Source organism: Lacerta agilis, chromosome 9 (genome assembly GCF_009819535.1).
Source record: "Lacerta agilis isolate rLacAgi1 chromosome 9, rLacAgi1.pri, whole genome shotgun sequence".
In the NCBI taxonomy this organism is placed as follows: Eukaryota; Metazoa; Chordata; class Lepidosauria; order Squamata; family Lacertidae; genus Lacerta; species Lacerta agilis.
The window spans coordinates 49,923,319-49,942,942 of NC_046320.1; the positions used below are offsets into that span (position 1 = coordinate 49,923,319).

The window sequence follows — 19,624 nt, forward strand, 5'->3', positions numbered from 1 at the left end:
TTCCCTTCCTCCCCCACAACAAACACTCTGTGAGGTGAGTGGGGCTGAGAGACTTCAGAGAAGTGTGACTAGCCCAAGGTCACCCAGCAGCTGCATGCGGAGGAGCGGAGACACGAACCTGGTTCCCCAGATAACGAGTCTACCGCTCTTAACCACTACACCACACTGGCTAGAAGACAGGAATGGACTGGCTAGTGAGGAGCCAGGAGAGAAAGGAATTTCTTTGGAATGATACTGGGAATTTGTACAAGGAAGTACAATAATATCAGTTCCAGGTTTGAGGAACCTCTGTTAGGCCTTGGTGAACTTATCAGGCAGAACCATTCCAAATTTTGTCACTTTACTTCTGCAATTTTCTGGGTTAAGGGGGCTGCTTCAGATTTTTTCTGGAATCAAGTAGCATGGAAATGAGTCCTAAGCATGCACTATACTCCATTAGTTTTCCAGAAGTGGCTTTTATAGCATATGAAAGCTCAGATATAATGCGGAAATCAACAGGTTCCCTCGCTGCAAGAAGCCAAATTACAGGGAACCAGGCAGAGGGCCTTCTTCGTAGTGGCACCCAACCTGTGGAACACCCTCCCATCAGATGTCAAAGAGAAAAACAACTACCAGACTTTTAGAAGACATCTGAAAGCAGCCCTGTTTAGGGAAGCTTTTAATGTTTAATAGATTATTGTATTTTAACATTCTATTGGAAGCAGCCCAGAGTGGCTGGGGAAACCCAGCCAGATGGGCAGGGTATAAATAAATAAATAAATTAATTAATTAATAAATAAATATTACTGAGAAAATGAAATTGTATGCTAAGTTTACATAAGCCAAGGTGTGGCCTGCTTACTTGACACACTGAAAAGGATTGTCCAGCTTTTCCACTGTGAACAAACCTGCAGATATCAATTGTGTGGACTGTGGATCTAAGGATAAGAAAAGATAAGTTTTGTTTTCCTGTGTCAATCAATATTGCTCTTTCATGCACCTAATCTTGAACTATTTTAAATCTTTTGTTTAGAAGGCAGAATTAGCCCGTTGCTATTTCTAAACATGTTATATTCAAACAAGACACCTTAACTATAGCAGAAGCAGTTTCCTGATGCAAATCCACCTAAAAAATATTATCAGCATCTAGTCCAATATTATCAATGCCAGAAATGTGACAGGGGCTGCATTCAGACAGTGCTTTATTCAACTTCCCAAGGTTTCCTTACCTGATCATGTCCCTTTGCAAGGGATATTCAAACTGTGCCTGCAAAGGAAGAAAGAAAAGAATCAGGAACATAGTATTGGAAGTGCACCCTGCAGAAGATGTGTTTGTGTGTGCAGCGTGCTGATGACTGGATCCTGTTCCCACACCTGCAGTACATGAACCAAAACACAGCTACCCATCAAAATTCACCAAATTTTGTGACGTAGTGTTGCAATGTGTACAAAAATGCATATACTGTATTGGGGGAGGCATGCGTAAAAATGCATATAAGAAGCTCACTTGTCAATGTAGTTCTGGGACTAACCCTCTGGCCAGATCCAGTTCCAGACCCTGGTCTACACTGACCAGCTGCTGCTCTCTCTAGTTTATTTGACTAGTTATAAAGGCTTGCATTATTATTTTTTCCATAAGTTTTTATTAACAATTTTTCATAATGAAATATGATAAAAGAAACTAATCTTTAAAAAAGAAGGAAAACATAGAATCTTCTCTTAAAGGTAGCTCCTAACCCATGTCACTTGCAGATAGTGGACACTCACAGTTCTCACCTGGGAGCTTTCCTTTCTTCTCCTGGTCTCTCACCCTGGGATATTTTCCCTTCTCTGCTCCTCACTCAGGGTCCTTCCACCAACCAACCACCACCTTCATGTGTGTAATCCTTGGAACCCAATAACGGCCCAGAGGCCTGCATTAAGAAAACTGTCCAGCATATTCCAGTCCCCAACCAACTCAAGCAGTAGCAATGGAAAAGATGTGGCTTGGATGCTCCAGGGACAAAACATCTGTTTGCACTACCTCTTTTCTAAAGGTAACTTACAGCACAGTCCTGTGCATGTCTGCTCCGAAGGTCAATGGGGTGTAAACCCAGGTAAATTTTACAGGATTAGTCACATTAAAAAGGTAAAGGGACCCCTGACAGTCAGGTCCAGTCATGGAAGACTCTGGGGTTGCGGCGCCCCTCTCACTTTACTGGCCGAGGGAGCCGGCATACAGCTTCTGGATCATGTGGCCAGCATGACTAAGCCGCAAAGTAACCTTCCAGTTTCCTGTATGCTTTCTTGCAGGAAATTGATTAATTTAGAAGCTTGACTTGTGGGCTGTTCTTTAAAAAAATCTGCCACATCCCATACTTTGCTGTCACTTGCTAAAAAGTAGCCTTTCTTCTGGCTGTAGAAATTACGCCTTTCTGATCCATAGATTTCAGAATCTAGACAGTAAACTGGTCACACAGGAAAGTATGATGAGATTCATAGAGCTTTTATTTCTAATACCAAATCTATCTGTTCTGATACACCATCAGTTTATGAGAGCACTGTTCTTTCCCCCATGAACCTCTTGGAAACCCACCATGATACTGGAAGATGAAGGTATAATTCAGAGAAACAAGACCAGGAAGAGAGGAAGGGCATATTTTTGCTTCATCTCTTAGCTGCTTGCTTATAATCCCCAATGATGCAAGGTATACACATACTAAGCGCACTAAGCTGTGATCTTTGCTAGGGATCAATGGACATAACTGCAGATTCAAGGAAACATTTAGATGAAACTGTGCGGAGAATTCATGACAATGTGCTTCTGGAGCAGATACTAGGCAGACAAACTGGGATACTGATGGGTCTGCTGCTTCCTCTTGAAGTAATGTGTACAGTGGGATCTAGGCTGGTGAGGGAATGGCCAGGTGACCTCTTCACCATGTGCACATTTGATTTGAGCTGACAATTATATATATATTTTTTGTCAAGGATTGAGCATGTGGCCAAAACCAAGTAACCTGAATCCCTTACAATGTCTCTGTTATGCTGCAACATCCAGTCTTAATTTCGATTATACCTACAAACACCTTTGGCATGCAAATAATATTCTCTGCTACTGAGCTGCAGCCCCTCAACATTCTTCTGCGTCACATGGAGTGTACAGAGAGGCTTTGTCCCACCCCACGCCAGGGGCGGACTTGGGTAATCTTTGGTGGCATGGTGCCCTGAATGAGCCCCAAATTTGGCACCCCAAATGGATCTTTTCAGTGATGGAGCTTCTCAATTTTGCACGCCCTCGGATTACCACCCTGTGTGTGAGAATCGCCCACACAGCCCTAAATCCAGCATTGTCCATTTACATGTTTAATGAATACCTGGAAAGAGCCCTATGTGTATGACATGCAGATAGTTTGGTCAGTGAGAATGGAAATCTTGCCCTTGACCAGTTTCTGGTTTGCACGGGCTACAGCCCTTCATGCGTCTAGATATAAGAGCCAGTGTGGTGTAGTGGTTAAGAGCGGTAGACTCGTTATCTGGGGAACCGGGTTCGCGTCTCCACTCCTCCACATGCAGCTGCTGGGTGACCTTGGGCTAGTCACACTTCTCTGAAGTCTCTCAGCCCCACTCACCTCACAGAGTGTTTGTTGTGGGGGAGGAAGGGAAAAGAGAATGTTAGTCGCTTTGAGACTCCTTCGGGTAGTGAAAAGCGGGATATCAAATCCAAACTCTTCTTCTTCTTCTTTTCAGGCATTCAAGGATACACATAGTGGGAGGAGAAGAGCCTGCTACTCTCTACTTTTGAGCATTCATTAAATATACAGTTTTAATGGTTTAAAAAAGGGGTTCTTGTGTTTCCAAGATTCCACTACAGCAAGATACAGGGAGGCAATATGTAAATGAAGAGGTGGGGCTTTGCAGTTGGCAATGAGTCATCGACTTCTACTGAATTCTATAAGACAAGAGTTGAAATTTGCAACATGTTTGAGAAGAGGCACTTGGGCTGTGTTCGCCAGACACCCCATGCCTGAATGTGCTTTTTTCTTTTACTTTCCCCCCATAAAAATGAATGGCTGAGACACTCACATCTGAAAGATATGTCATGTGCTCTTAGGAATACAGAATTGTATCCTGTGTTAGGCTTATTCAGAAGAAACCTATTGCATTCATTCATTCATTCATTCATTCATTCATTTGTTACATTCCATTCCAAAGTTGCTCAGGGCAGGAAACAACAAAGCAGCAAAAGAGTGCAATTAAAAAATAAAATAAAATTTAAAGCATTAAGAACTTCTACAAATATTTAAGTACAGTCACATATCCTCACCTCTAATAATTTCAAGGTTGACAGGAAGTGCATCTTTCAGACATAAGTGCCTGGGTGAACAGGAATGTTTTAAATTCCTCCTGAATGTTTTTAATGACGGAGGTGTAAATAATGTTATTAATGGACATAACCAACTTAGTTAATCTCAGTGGAACTTCTATGGGTAGAATAGAGTTAGATGCAATCAACTGTTGCAACGGAGCCAAATTATTTCACAGAAATTATAATCAGATGCACAAGGCCTCCAGCTGTTCCTAATTTATGTAAGTGCGGGGAAGAGAGGAAATTTGACTGTTTAAGTTCCAGAGAAGATCAAGTCCCAACATCCACTCTGATGCTCAGTAAAGAAACTGCTTAACTTCCCATCTTCTCACTAACCGAATTTGACAATTTTAAAACCATATTGAATCTCAAGCCTACTGACTGCCATAGATCACACTAATAAGACAGAACAGGATGGGGCATATGATGCCAGTGAGTTGATGAGTGCTGTTTTGAAAGACTCATTAATGAATGGCAGCTTTTTGCCAAAATGTTGTTAATGTCCCCAGAAGTCTGAAGACATTGAAGACAAAGGTGTGCTATTTTTTTGTGATGAAATGTCTGCTAAATTTTGTGACAGCGTCTGCTAAATCCCTATAATTAGCATGGGCCCCTGTTAAATGTCATGGGGTATTTGATGAAACAGGGCATGAACTCTGTAGCAACACTCTGGGGATCTGTAATGCTATCCAGCGTGACGTTTGGAATTTAACTACTAGATAGGGTTTCCTTATCTAGGAAACGCAGGGGAGAAAGGCATTTGTCCAGTCTAATGACCCCTGTTAACAGATTTATGCCCCTCCCTCAATGCTGACTCTGTCCCCTCCGCCTCACACCAAAACAAATGCATTAACGAGATAATCAAACAACATTCCAAAAACCAGAAACAAAAATGAAGAAAATAACCCAGTTTGGTTAGATCTTATTGCAGGTTTGGTTATGAATATATATGAAAAGAAAATAGAAACATTATAGTTACACACACAAACACACACACTCACACTCACACACACAACATATGCATAGGCTACAGTTCGGTATATTGCATATATCCATGCACAGGCACACCTATATATATGTATACTGCTGTTGTGTTGCCATGTAGTGCATTGCAGTTTGTGGGCCATAGCTCAGATTCAGAGCACATGATTTGCATGCAAAAGGCTGCATGTTCAATCCCTGCCATCTCCCATTAAAACGGTCTTGGGTAGGTGACGTGGGAAATACCAGGTTCTGTCTTGTGGAGCCTCCATCAGTGGGTATAGAATACTGTGGGCTGCATATGTTTCTATACATGGAGGGGATTAAGAGGGCTTCCAGTGAGACTGTGGATTTATAGACATGGGCTCCTGAGGTACAGGGGAACAGGCCCAGTGTCACCATGCTGCCCTCATAGGGGACCCGAGCACCATGGTGTCTTTTTCTTCATTTTCATAAAATGTGGAGGGCACAGTCTTCAGAGGACTGCTGGGGCGGACAGCTGGAGACACTACCATATTAATTTCACCCATAATGTCCCTGGGTCCCACCTGCAATGTAGCAGCACTTTGCAATGCTATGCTAGCACAGGGCCCAGAGGTATAATGGGGAAATTATTGTGCTGGCAGCTCCAGTCTCTTGGCCTGGCAGTGCAAGGCATTGGATGGCCCCGAGAGAAGAACCAGTCCTTTCAGCTCCACCAATTGTCCCCACTGCCATGACCAACTGCTGCTTCTCCCTAGTAAGCTTGTGTGGGTGCACCAGCCAACTGGAGGGAGGGCTGCAGCCTCCAGGGTTGTGTCTGTGGGTGCCCCTGGCCCCCTCAAACAAGGCTTTGGCCCTGTAGAGTGAGGTATGAACAAGGCTTTGCACTAAACTAATGCTAAATAATCTCTCTCGGTCACTCTCTTTGCAGGCAGCAAAGGTACTTGTGCTTTCCCAGTGTTTAGTTTACCTGGAATGAAGGACTATGGAGATTCTGGTCTCTGTAAGATATTTACACATATTTACTAGCTGGGCATAGGATGGAGAAACTCACAGCATTAACATTCCAACATATATTGCCTCCTCATTAGGTTCCTGGGGAAATCCCCAAGCCATAGTTTGAGGTCCAGTCCGGAGCAAGACAACCCTCTGTGACTCCAGCATCCAGCATTAGCCAAAACTCATGCCTGAACCTGCTCCGCCATCATATTGCTCTCCTGCCTAGGCTGACATAACATCCAGCCAGGTGAGGAGGGAAAAGACCCCACCCCCATTTGTCTCTATGGCAACAGAGCCCACTCTTTAAGATGCTGCTGATGGGTACATAGCTGAGTAGCTTAACAGAGGAACTGGTTTGGCAGGTTCAGCAGATTGTCTTTTCTAGATTCAAACCCCACAGATACAGGGATCACAGGCCTGAAATGGACCCACAGGCCTGAAATGGACCCACATTCCCTTCTAAGCAAGCTTCCAGGGTTCACATTCCAGTGGTGGGTGGGACCATAGACAAAAATGGACAGACCAATGGATGTTACAGACTCTTGGCTTTGTACTGTAGGCTACATTTTAGCCATGCAAAAGTCAGAGGATTTATACACCCAAACAAAAACTCTCCCATCCTCCATCCAGGCAAGTAGTGTACTTATTACAGTCCAAGGACACATTCCAGCCAGGCAAAAGCACTCAAGGAAAGCATGGAGCAGGGCTGGAAAGAAGGGTGTATGGCCTGGAGAGAGTCCTGAGGACTGGATAAAGAGAGCTGGAGGGCTGGATTTGGCCTCCGTGCTTGAGATTCCCGATTCCTGATCCTCAAATGCTATATACTACACTGTCAAATTTTGTAGTGAACAGGACAGAGAGAGCTTTAAAACATAAATGATTATTTGTATTGTTTACAGTTGAAATAAGGCACAGATCTGGCTTGGGACAAATCTACTTGTTATGATTCTGTCCTAATTATGAACTGTAGTGCAGCAGGTAGAAAAAATAAACAAACCGCTAACTTTCCAGGCTCCAATCCAGCAGATTCACCACATTGATGTCTATAGATAATTTGGTTTTAGCGTTCCTAACACTGAGTTGGATTGGCCTCCAGGCTGATAATTTACCAGAAGGTGAGCATAATGGGCTCAGTCCACTGGAATCATCTTCTGCACAAGCCTTGTTTAGAACAGGACCTGTACAGAAGTTCTGGCGGATTGTGCCATCTGTCAGTAGGAAGAGCTCACATAAAACTTAGGTAAGAAAAAAGTTACCTATTTTACCAAGGACTTATTCCGAGATTAAACGTAACCTCAAAACAAATAAGTTCTGTGAGTTTATGCTAACTAGTCTAATTAATCTTCATGTTTGATCTTTGGACTAATACGTTGAACTAATTTGGGATTAAGAGATTACAAGTAACATTTTGAGTTGAAAGCTGTTACATGCCTCATGTCAACACTGCGGTGACAGAATTAACCCCGGAAGCCCTTTGGATTCCGCACACTAGATGCTGCTGCTGGAGCAGAGTTAAGGTGACTTATTAGTGAAGGCATTATAAAGTGCTCATCCTGAAATGTTAGATGCTAAGAGTACAATGCCAAAAGTCAGACACTTTGGGTTTTGCCTATTGTATCACCAGCATCATAATCGCCCTCCTTTACCATCCTGGATTTCTTATCCACTCGTCACCACAAGGTTACAACAATATATAGAAATACAATAACAAAATTAGTTAAAACAGTCTGCAAACACCACCGTCGTGTTCCATTTGGAAAAGGTTTTTTAAAAATGTTTTCCAATTGCAATATTCTTATATGTTTATAAATTTGTATATTCTATTGTTGTAACCCACCTTGGTACCTCAGGGTGAATGGCAGGTTAAAAAAAATCTTATAAATAATAAACAAATAAATAGCCATTCCTATTCTCAGGAACCCTGATAATGCAGGATTCCTGATTACAGGGAGGTTTGTAAGCATGTACAAAGAAGTGCGATAGCAAGAAGGGTCCTGCTGGATGAGTCTAGTGGCCCACCTAGTTCAGCATCCTTTTCTTATAATGGCCAACCAGATCACAGAATTGTAGAGTTGGAAGGGCCCACAAGGATCATCTAGTCCAACCCCCTGCAATGCAGGAATCTTTTGGCCCAACATGGGACTTTAACCCATTCTCCTCATCATAGGCAGAGAGAGAGATAGAATCAGAGAATTGTAGATTTGGAGGGGACTCCATGGATCATCTCCTCCAATCCCCCTGAATGCCAGGAGCAAGGCAAAAGTTGTGCCCCCAGGCTCCCTACATATTTTGTGCCCTCACATGTTCTTTGCATGCCTGAGGAGATGTATCATAACAATTAAAAACAACATGAAATTAATAAATGAGAACAGCAGATCAAAAAAGGACATATCCTATGGATGCTGCAAATCATCCAGTTCTGCGGACACAGACATGCCTTCAGGTAACAGTGGAAGACCCACAAAGGTGAGACCTCAGTTAGGGGTTTCACAATCCGGACACTGCAGAGAAGGCCCTTTCCCTTCCATCAGCTGTTCTTCGAATGAGACACACAAAAGGCTTCTCCTATTGACATTAGTAAACAGGCAGGATCATACTGGAGCAAAATGCCCAGTCTGGGTTTTAGTTTAGTAACTAGGTGGCCCTGGTCTCATTTGTACCTGGGCCGACTCAGGAGTTTCCCATTGCTGTTCTTATTTAAGAGATACAATAAAGTTCTTGTCTAGCATTATGTCATCTTAGCCTCCCATGACAACCCTTTAGGTATCCTGGTCTCAAGCTGTTTATGGCTTTGTTGCTGTACAATAAATGAACTACCACTACTGCTACTTGGGTCCCCCCCCCCCTCAGAGCTACCAAAACATTTGGCATAAATCATGCATTAAGCATTTCCCCATAAACCAAATGGACAAATGGGTCTTGATGTTATGCACTTCTTTCCATTAAAGCTGCGAGTCACCCTGATGATTTATTGCTTGGGTTACTTCTCTGAATTACTGCTTAACCTCCTTTATATTAAAAAAAGGGGACAGGATATTGGAATTTTCTTAAAGTTGGGAATTACTAATGGCCCAAATAAGATGATTCAGACATGTTTTATTATACTCTGTCATGAACCATGCATTTTTTGCACGGGAAACCAATGATTAGTCCAACTTGGGTCACATAACTTGGCCAAATCAAGGAAGGTTTTGAAAGCTAAATAACAGAATTAATAGTAATGCTTACCGGTATTTTATTCTTCTGGATGCATGGAGTGCAGTCATTGTGTGGTGATTCTTGTAAATTTCTTGAAAGAGAAGCAAGGAGGGTATACGCTTCTATTTTGAAGAGAACACTTGAGTACTTTATGAGGTGATGCTAGCAATTTAATACCAGATGCTCTTTGCAACTAAAATTTAAGGAAACATACCTTACCTCAGGGAAAGGAGAACAGTACTTGGATATAATATGTCAGTATCTTCAACTAAATCATTGCCATAAAATTACAATGTTTTCTGCTAATACCTAAAATATTCTACTGCTTTAGCTGGAACATGTCCTTATTCTTTCCTGTTCCAAATGGAAATACATTGTGTCATGTGCTTTGCATTCATAAATAGTTAACATCTGCCACCTAACTTTATTCAATGACTCCTTCTGAATCATTCCCTAAGTGGGGTAAAAAAATCTTATCATTTTACTCATGAAAGTGAAACTCTTTGTAGTGCTTGTGATTTCCAGTGTGGCTGAAGTTGCTAAACAAAATCTACTCAGAAACAAGGGGGTGGGATAACTGGCAGAAAAATCCAGTCTCCCCATCAGTCTGTGTAGGGTTTAGATTGAATTGAGGTAGATCTTGGGGTCTCTCTAATTATAGTGATGGTCTGTGTGATGCCAAAATTCAGCAACCCCGCCTATCGCCTTCTATTCTATGTCATAGCTGTGGCACCCCCGAGGCTCTATACCCTGTGTTACTAAACTGGTTGCATTCCCCTAAATCTGCTTCTGGGGCCAGCTCCAAAATGGAGAGTTCTAAGACTTGGAAAGAGGCATCACTGAGGTGACCAGACATGTGATGCCATGGGGCTTGATCTGGACTTAATAAATGTGCTAGCCTGGACTGGTGAAGCAATCTTTCTGCCAATGCTACATTCTACTCCCAGTCAGCATTAGCGAGTGGACTGCAGTTGTCCACCACTGGCACCCTAATGCACCAGAGTGGTGAAGAGAGTTCTCCTTCAACAAATCTTTCATGTCTTCTAGCTTGAGGATGCTTACGTTTGAGAGCACCTTTCTTGGATTTTGATGGTGTCACTGATCCTAAGGTTCAGTAGCTATGAGTCTCATGACACTTCTCAAAACATACATAAAATATATGAGCCAAGAAAAGCAAGGACCAGGCAAAGTCTGGATCTGAAGAAGCTTTGAGTCACATTGTGTAACCTAAGAAAGTGGGTAGCAGGAGATTCTGTCTGCCCAGCTGCCACCTTGGAAGTTAGACAATTGCACTGAGATATAGCTGCCATTAGAAGATTAAGGATGCTTCAGACACATTAAAATTGGTGAAGTGGTGGCCATTTGCTGTATCTCTTGTCTTTATTCCATGGAGTCAGGCTTCCCTTAAGAACAAAATTGGTGAGCACAATAATCTCAGGTGTTTGGCATCCAGGCTCCTCGACAGCTCACATTTCCATTAAAGCCCAGGAGAAGACATCATGCTGTAACTCCTCCCATGGTGCTTTTCCAGATCTGGAATCATGGGAAGCCATGGAGGCTGCAGGATGCAGGATAAATGGTTAATGGAAGGAAAAACACCCATACCACCCGCAGACACACCTCAATGGTAAGGTCACCGGAATTCTAAAGAAATTTTAAAGCACACTGTGAATGTGGCAGAAGATAGAAGTCTCTTTTGGGGGGGGGGGACTTTTTGGGGAACTGGAGGACAGATTTCGGCATGGGATTACTCAATATCTAATTATGAAGGCAAATCAGAATAAGGGCAGTGCTTAATTCCCTCATTCTGGAGCATTATGTACAAAACAATGGTGCTCGGTGGGTACTGGGAGTGTAATTTGTGCCACTGATACATACGCCTCATATTTCACCTGTTCATGCCTTTGTCCCCCTGCATTCTCAAAATGCTCCCCTAACTTTGCACCTTAAGAACAGGGTGCTGGTGTTTGGGCTGGTGTGTGTGTGTGTGTGTGTGTGTGTGTGTGTGTGTGTGTGATCTTGCCTCCAGACTCATTTTCTCCACACATCAGTGCTCCATGCATCACTTTACATAAGTGACAGCAAACACCGCAACTGAAGCCAATAAGAGAGTTGCCTATATGGGCTCCTGAAGATCTTACCTCACCTATGTTTGAAATGAATATCGTTCATCAGACAATTAACCCACTTTTCCAAGGTTGAGTGTTCTTATTATATTTAAAAATAATTATACACAATGAGTATGGTTCATTGTCCTGCCTGCAGAATCCTGTAGAGATTCATTTTGCACTTGTGGAGTTTCCTCCTACTCATAGAAAAGTACTAGAATACACCTGATTGTACAAAGTTGCTGGACAACAGCCATAGGTTACAATCCTATAAACAATTATGAGGAATAAGGCCCATTGAACTAAGCTTGCTGTAAGATTAAACTAGTGAATCTATTTCGACTGCCACTCTTTGCACTTTATTCTGCTCCAAGAATGTAGAATGCCCATAATCCTATTCTTAATGACCATATTGCTCTTTCTTATGAACTTCAGGATCATGAGCAGAGAAGAGAAATTGTATCTCTGAAGTGTGAATTGGAAAAAAAGTTTCAGATTTATTGCTTTGTATCTTCTAGGTACGATGGTACTTATTTTTCCTCATGTGCCATTTAGAAGTTCTTAAATAAAGGACTCTTATGCCTGCTAAGGGAATTGACACAGTTCACTAAAATAATTTCATTCCACTGGATAGCAAGGCATGAAAAGCTGTAGTTCATCTTTTCATTCATACCACGGTCTGCCAGGGTATTAAATAAATTCCCCTCCCTCTTCCACTAAGTGGTTGGCATTTACTCAGTCTTCAGTGCTGAAGTTACTTTAAGTACTGTTTGAGTTATTAACCCCCCCCCCTTATTTGGATTTATATTGAAAGTTGTCATAAACTACCGCAAGTTGAAAATGGTGTCTGTAGAAATCCACGTTAAAAGCATTATTTTTTTCCTGAAGTATTCATCATTATTCTTGGTCTTGCAGTGGCATCCTCTGGAGCCGAAAGAAGTCCTCAAGAATTAAATAAATCAATTATGGCAAGATCATGACATGCTGCTTATTATATTAACACGAGAAACCCGAAAACAAAGTTTAGGCCTTAAAATCTAACCAATAAGTGAAAATCACTTTCTCATTTTCTCCCACTAGAAGAATGTTTATGTTCAATTATTTATTAAAAATCATTTATATACTGCCTTTCATTTCAAGCAGAACAATAAAACAGGCAGGACATAACAAAGTATAACACTAAAAACATATAAATATATATCAAAATTTATAAACGTGTTGAAGAAGCCAACACAGAGAAAAGGAGGTACATCTTCACACAGTCAATAGCTAAATGTCAATCGGGACAGTCAATAGGGACGCGGGTGGCGCTGTGGTCTAAACCACTGATCAGAAGGTTGGTGGTTCGAATCCCTGTGACGGGGTGAGCTCCTGTTGCTCTGTCCCAGCTCCTGCCAACCTAGCTCTTTGAAAGCACACGAGTGCAAATTGATAAATGGGTACCAATGTGGCGGTTTCCATGCGCTCTGGTTTCCGTCACAATGTTCCGTTGAGCCAGAAGAAGAAGAAGAATTTGGATTTGATATCCTGCTTTATCACTACCCTAAGGAGTCTCAAAGCAGCTAACATTCTCCTTTCCCTTCCTCCCCCACAACAAACACTCTGTGAGGTGAGTGGGGCTGAGAGACTTCAAAGAAGTGTGACTAGCCCAAGGTCACCCAGCAGCTGCATGTGGAGGAGCGGGGAAGCGAACCCGGTTCACCAGATTACAAGTCCACCACTCTTAACCACTACACGACACAGAAGTGGTTTAGTCATGCTGGCCACATGACCCGGAAAGCTGTCTGTGGACAAACGCTGGCTCTCTCGGCCTGAAAGGAAGATGAGCGCCGCAACCCCATAGTCGCCTTTGACTGGACTTAACCATCCAGGGCTCCTTTATCTTTTACCTTTTTTATCTATTTCACAGGCAGAGAAAATATATTGTTACAAGCTACCCCATTCTCCATGAGCGGTGCAAGATTCCAGGGGTTGCAGGCGTGCTTACCAGGGCCCGTGTTCCCTTTTGGGACAATGAGGCGCAGCCAAGTCTGTGGTGACTTTATGATATGGTTTCTTTACACAGTCTGAGTCTGGATGGAGAATGTGCAGAGCAGTCACATCTCAAGAGGGCCCTGTTCCTGCAATTGCTGCAGCCTCCAATTCCAAGATACCTCAAGCATCACATCTAACCCTCTCTGCAGCATAAAACCAACTGCCTGCCTCATGCTCTGCCCACCCCAGCCCCACTTGTAAAAGATACATCTTTTTTTCGGCTTGCTTACCTCATAACCCAGTGCAATTCTGGAAACCTCCCCTTCCCAACTCTGGAATTGTATTTTGCTAATTACGCCCTGCTCCCTGTGGCCAGCATAGATTCTTTTGCCTTGGTGAAGAATTTAGCAGTGTAAAAATACAGGCTGGACTTGGGTTAAACTATTCTCTCCTGTGTTCCCAGTTGAGAAAAAAAGACCATGGTTTTGTCATATCTGCTTGCCTTGCGTAAAGGACAGTGGAATTTGCTGTCTATGAAGAAAGGTCACACTACCTGATGAGAAATAGTTACATTATGCTCCTAAACCATCTGCACTGTCTCTTTCTTTTCCCTCAGGAAACAGCAGTAAATTATTTCTGGATTTTCCAGAATTTTTTTTCTTTAATCTCAAAATACTTCTGGTTAACTGTAAACTATATAGGAGAATGGACATTTCCATTATTAGATCCAGCAGCAAATAGATCAATGTGGACTTGCCTGTCAGATTTGAAATGCAAATGTAAAACTTACATTGGACAGAATGTTCATTTGCATTACAAATACATCACCTCTTCTGCACAAACAAGCATCAGATGTTAACATAAATTGCAGAGGGGAAAGAAAAATGCTCAAGGGCAAATTAAGACTCGTGTGTGAAAAAATGTGTTGTTGTTTTAAAAAAAACAAACTCGGGTTTTTAAGCAAAGGTTTTTGAATGCTCATAGATTATAGGTTTTTGGGTCCAGAGTGATTGGCATCACAATTCTATATGCATGATTTATAGAGAAATCCTATTAATTTCAGTGGAATGTGGGGATCCTAATGAAAATGTATTGGTATTTTAGTACAATTTCTCCAATGAACATTTTTATATACAGTTTTGACTAACCTATACATTTCCGCAAGCAACTTGCCCTAATGTAATGTATCCTTCTGTGTTATGTATTTTTATAAGCATTGTTGTGTTTGAGAACTGCATTGCAAGATTTGGATAAGTGTGAGTTATGTTTCAGTTTGCATATTGATTTGATAAGAGCAAATTTGCCTTTAAATGTGAACTGAATTGACTTCAGTTCACCCCATCCCAAGAAGGACATTAGCGTAAACCAAAAGTCTTCTGCCTAATTTAGTTGTGCCTTGAGTTTTCTGTGGGTATTGTCTTTGCAACTCTTCTGTTGTTTCTGATGCATTATATAAAACTCGCTAAATATTTTGTGTTAGTTGACAGAAGGAAAGACCCATATGGTTATTCAAAGATTTTGACTCAAAGATTATATATTCATTGAACATATTTGCTATGTTAAGCATAAAAGAGCTAATCCATTATTATCAAAATTATCCATTATTATTTTAGACTTTGGGTGATTTTATATTGCTTAATTATTTTTATTTTAAAATGACTGGGGGTTCTTATATGATTTAAATATTCTTCTTTTTGTAATGTCATGCTTTATTTATTTCCAAATGCATACTCCAGTTTTGTTTATTAAAAAACCTCAAAGCAGTTTACAAAAAAATAATAAAACAGAATGAAAGAAGCTCAAATTCATAAAATAAATTTCATACAGAATTTAAAGCTATTTGGCAGAAATAGTACTTAAAGACTGATTTGAATTGAAAGCACATAGCATTCCCATTAAAAATCTTGCAGGCAATGAGAAACCGATAACAGGTTTTCTAAATATTTGCAAGGGATTATTTTTCACTGGTTCCCTCTGTCACTTCAAAAGACAAAGATGGACATTTTTACCAGGAAAAGTGCAATAACGCTTGACTGTTGGAAGGGTAAACACTATTTTAATGAAAAATGGCACCAGTCTTCCACAAAAACAAACTTAAGTTTGTCCTGTACATATTTCACATTAGATCATGCAGAACTCTTGTGATCTAACTTCCCATAATGAAGCAACTAGTGAATGAATGAATCAAGGCTAGCTTTAATAACTGTCCTTTGCATTATTACAAATAATAATAATCCCAAAAAAGGATTATGGCATAGGCTTTTGAATAATAATTTTTAAAAAGAATGCAAAATATACAAATCAAAGGTTGCCTCATTTCCTTAGAAATAAAGAAAGAGTTGCCATTTCCCCCAAAGGGAACTACAGGTGTTCAAATGGAGGCTTCCAACATATTTATGTATTAACAAACCCATCTTTCTCTTGCCATCTGTCACTAAAGAAGACGAGATATAGAACAGTGGCAGACTCATGTTCAAAAGACTGTCTTTGGGATAACAAAGAGAAAAGTTAATGGACACAGATTTACAAATTATTAATGATTTCTCTTGCCATTTTTGAAAAATGAACGCTATGCACACCGTCTCTCTTCCCAAACAGATTGCATTTTATTCCTCTGCAGTTTGTCCATCAGGCTTCACTCTGACAACATAATCCAAAACTAATCCAGAGCATTCAGTTTTCCTTGTTGGCTCTCATGCACACTGCTTAGACAAATCCTGCTACCTGTCAGCCCTCCTGTGTGTGCCAGACAGCCTGCCAGGTTAACCCCTGGGGAAACCGAGAGACCTACTGACTTAACCCCTACTTCCCTTCCAATAATCCACTGTAAATATGTAGCGTTAACGGGCTAACTGCGCTAATCAGGGCTGGATCTTTAAAAATCTGCTTCATACACACTCGCTAAGTAGTAAGGATCTGAGCATCACTGTTAGAAAAGGGGAAGCCAGTGCATCCAAGTATATCAGCCCCAAAGCAGCAGATAAATAGGACACACTGAAAGGATTTAATCACTTAAAGCAGTGTGTGAAAACACATGCATCAAATTGCTAGGCCACCTAGTTGCTTATGAATCCATCTGAATTGTCAGCACAAGGTCAGGGAAAAACAATAATCCAAAGAAAGCCCAAGAAGCTGTACCTTTGATATAATTTATTCCTCCAGGTTTTGCTTCTTATATTTCACTTTTACTTATATTCCCCTCCTCTGTCCAGTACTGCTCCAGCTTTCAATTTTTGAAAACCGCACTTTAAAATAAACTTCTGTAACAACTGGCCCTTGCCATCATAAAATTACTTCGCTCGAACATTGCTTACAATCAAAATTGTCTAGCCTCTTCAAGCATTTTTTTCAATTTGGAGGCCTCCTAAAATCCGAAACACACAGCACAACTTGAGTAACAAAGACTTTTCAAAGTACTCACTCTTTATTTGGTGTTGCAGGGGGGAGACCCCAAAACAAAACACCGTTGCTCCTCATTGGAATTCAAGGCACATCACGTTGTCATTCTGTGGCAGCATCAACAATCCACAGCAGAAAATAACTTGCGTAAGCACGGCATACCCGGGAGCACTTAAAAGCCCCGCTAAGCTCAGCCACATGAGATCTGTAATAAAACATTGCTCAGCTCATTTAATGATTGGAAAGCATGATGTCCAGGACTCCAGGTTAATATCTGAAGTGGGGGGAGGCAGAGTTACCCATGGGGAGGTGGTCCTGAACTCTGTCATGAACAAAAGTAGGAAGGGAAGATCTTTTGTGGCTTGTGATAAGAACATTCATTTTAACTCAATTAAATTTCTGGCAGTCTCTTGGGAGGAAGAGATGATATTGATTCTTTATATTCATATATGTGTATGTACAAATGTGCAAAACATTTTGTACAGTACTATAAATCAGAAGTATGTAAAAAATAAATACTGAACACAGTAACTTTGCTATCATGATCACAAAACAAAAAGGCACTGTTAGAAATCCGGAGAAATAATTTGCAAAATAATACTGTAATAGTATTCTTCACTTAACTTTTAATAAATGTGAAGAATTGTTAAGGAACATTTGCAGCACTATCATTAACCAGATTCAGGGTATTTTTGTGCACCTTGAAAGTTTTTACAATTACATTTTCTCAAGTAAACATTAATCATTTATTCATTTTGAGGTTTATTTTGGAAATGAAAATTGAACCTTTTTCTTGCTTTTAAGCTATTGTTATTTTCTTTTTGAATAGTATATAAATATCTGGGATTTATTTTCACAGAAAGTAAGAAAAAATAAAATGTTGTGTCAAACCTTCTGAAAGGATATCTTTAATTGATTTTCAGAGGTTAATAAAAATTCAGCCATACTAAATCTTAGGATAGTGCATAAATTATTGTGTAAAAATGAACTGAATATGAGGGCTTTCTGGACAGATGTTAAATGCTTTATTTGAAAATGATGTAGGCACCATTCTGGCTATGCTATTAGAGCAAATACCCTGGAGACATCTGTTTTCTAAACTATTATCTTTTAATAAATGTGAATTGTCCAATGTTATCCTAGGCTAAATTAAGTTCACGCAGCAAAAAGAATTCTTTTGCAAAGAATAACAGATGACAAGTTTGCTAATCAAAATGTAAAGACATATAAGAAATAAAGTGGAACTCTGAAAACTGCAGCCACAAAATAATCTTAGTCTTGGCTGCCAAAAGTTATCCAGTCTTTAGGGATGCAAAGCAAATTAATTTTGAAATAACCTCATGCTGTGGTTACCTAGGAAATGCCTCAGTTTAAAGCTAAACCTCTTTTCTTTTGTGCTTACTGTTTTGCAGTAGTTCAGCAACCAGCACAGGATTTACTGAAGAATCATAGCAGAGCTAAGCAACATGAGTCAATGAAACTACACATCACAGGCATCATTATTGTTGCACATATAAATTTTCATTTCAGAATGGTTGATAGTTTTGCTATGATACCTCAACCACCATCATTAAAGCTGATTAAAAATAACAAGAATGGGCACATCTCAGTGTATTTCCATTGAATGGTGACTACTTAGGTCATTTGTTGATTATTTTTCTTCCTGACAAAGCAGCTGGGAGATGTTCTGTCAGCTATTGATCATGCAACTTATCAGCTATTCACAACATTCGTCTTTGTAGCTGCTGCGAAATCTAAACAACTTGGATTCGTTAATTAACCTTCTCATATTTGGCAGGAGGGGGGGGAGTAAAAGTAAAAAGTATAGATGGCCTCCAAGTTGTTGTTGTTTTTAATTCCTCTTAAATGTTGACCAAAGTAGAAAAAGAAATAAAGTGCTAGTGCAATACAGAGTTTTTTGTGTGCATGGGGACACTGTCCTTGTTGGCTGTGGAGAAAGAAGGGCAATAACTTTACCACAGCCAGCTATAGGAGCCAAATATAGTAATAGGATGGCAATGTGTCCTCCTATTCAGAGATCAGTCCCCTAGCTCAAGACATCCTTTCTTTGAAAGGCTGACTGGCCTAAGTCCAATTTCAACAGCACCCAGACAGCTGAACAAAGAGCAGCAAGGTCAGGAGGTTCTGAGGGTTGGCAATGGACTGCCTGAAGAGATGCAGACCCCAAGGCCTGCTTCACATTTGATCTCACACAAAGGTTAGAGTGGCCTCTGCAAGAAGTAGGGCTTTTTATATAGTGCTCATAGCACTTTGAAATGCTCTCTCCCAAGAGATTCATATGGCCACCTTCCAGTGCTACTCCGGCCATTAGGCAGAGTGAGGTGAGGGCCCCAGGCAGGTTTTGTGGGTGTCACAAAAAGGCAACAAATTGTTAGCTATATAACCTAGTATTGTTGAACTGCCAGTGTGGGCAGGGCTGTCTTAAGCATATGCGGTGCCAGGGTGCAAAGATCCTCCCGGCGCCCCCTCCCCCAGTTGCCCAGTCCCAGGAGCGCAGGAGGGCGGAGCCGGCTGGCCGCCTTAGCATCTCACTGGCTTGGTCACCCCTGAACTCGCACCACAGAGCCGCCCACAACAGAAGAACCCACTGCGGCGCTCCGAGTGACAGGCGAGCTCTTCCCCGGATTCAATTCTC

At 41.1% G+C, this 19,624-nt stretch overlaps 1 long non-coding RNA gene across 1 annotated transcript; it reads right to left on the minus strand.

The window, feature by feature from the left end:
* Positions 1-347: 347 nt before the first annotated feature.
* Positions 348-17,079, minus strand: LOC117052922. The gene is made up of 3 exons (XR_004427329.1): positions 16,991-17,079; positions 842-917; positions 348-386 (listed from the first exon to the last, which is right to left on the minus strand). It is a non-coding gene; the product is annotated as an uncharacterized LOC117052922 (long non-coding RNA).
* Between the last annotated feature and the right edge of the window lie 2,545 nt (positions 17,080-19,624).